This window comes from Muntiacus reevesi, chromosome 16, assembly GCF_963930625.1.
Source record: "Muntiacus reevesi chromosome 16, mMunRee1.1, whole genome shotgun sequence".
In the NCBI taxonomy this organism is placed as follows: domain Eukaryota; kingdom Metazoa; phylum Chordata; class Mammalia; order Artiodactyla; family Cervidae; genus Muntiacus; species Muntiacus reevesi.
The window spans coordinates 10,374,384-10,375,520 of NC_089264.1; the positions used below are offsets into that span (position 1 = coordinate 10,374,384).

The 1,137-nt window shown below is 38.6% G+C and overlaps 1 non-coding gene across 1 annotated transcript; it reads left to right on the forward strand.

The window, feature by feature from the left end:
• Nucleotides 1-529: 529 nt before the first annotated feature.
• LOC136148175 (U6 spliceosomal RNA) lies at nt 530-636 on the forward strand. Its single transcript, XR_010659460.1, has one exon. It is a non-coding gene; the product is annotated as a U6 spliceosomal RNA (small nuclear RNA).
• The last annotated feature ends 501 nt before the right edge of the window (nt 637-1,137 follow it).

Below are 1,137 nucleotides of genomic sequence, written 5' to 3' on the forward strand. Positions count from 1 at the left end.
CAAAGCAAGATCCTCTATGACCCACCTCCTAAAGTAACAGAAATAAAAACAAAAGTAAACAAGTGGGACCTTACTAAATTTAAAAGCTTTTGCACAGCAAAGGAAACTATAAGCAAGGCTGAAAGACAACCCTCAGAATGGGAGAAAATAATAGCAAATGAAACAGCTGACAAAGGCTTAATTTCCAAAATATACAAGCAGCTCATGCAACTCAATACTAGTAAAGCAAACAACCCAATCAGAAAGTGGGGAAAAGATCTAAACAGACATTTCTCCGAAGAAGGCATACAGATGGCTAACAAACATGAAAAGATGCTCAAAATTGCTCAATATTAGAGTAATGCCAATCAAAACTACAATGAGATATCACCTCACACTGGTCAGAATGGCCATCATCAAAAAGTCTACAAACAATAAAGCTGGAGAAGGTGTGGAGAAAAGGAAACACTCTTGCATTGTTGGTAGGAATGTAAATTGATACAATCACTATGGAAGATGGTATGGAGATTCCTTAAAAACAAAACAAACAGTGCTCGCTTTGGCAGCACATATACTAAAATTGGAACGATACAGAGAAGATTAGCATGGCCCCTGCGCAAGGATGACACGCAAATTCGTGAAGCATTCCATATTTTTATTACTCAGCCATTAAAAAGAATTCATTTGAATCAGTTCTAATGAGATGGATGAAACTGGAGCCCATTATACAGAGTGAAGTAAGCCAGAAAGATAAAGAACATTACAGCATACTAACACACATATATGGAATTTAGAAAGATGGTAACGATAACCCTATATGCAAAACAGAAAAAGAGACACAGAAGTACAGAACAGACTTTTGAACTCTGTGGGAGAAGGTGAGGGTGGGATGTTTCGAAAGAACAGCATGTATATTATCTATGGTGAAACAGATCACCAGCCCAGGTGGGATGCATGAGACAAGTGCTCGGGCCTGGGGCACTGGGAAGATCCAGCGGAATCGGGTGGAGAGGGAAGTGGGAGGGGGGATCAGGATGGGAAATACATGTAACTCCATGGCTGATTCATGTCAATGTAAGACAAAACCCACTGAAATGTTGTGAAGTAATTAGCCTCCAACTAATTAAAAAAATTAAAATAAAAAAATTAAACAGAAAC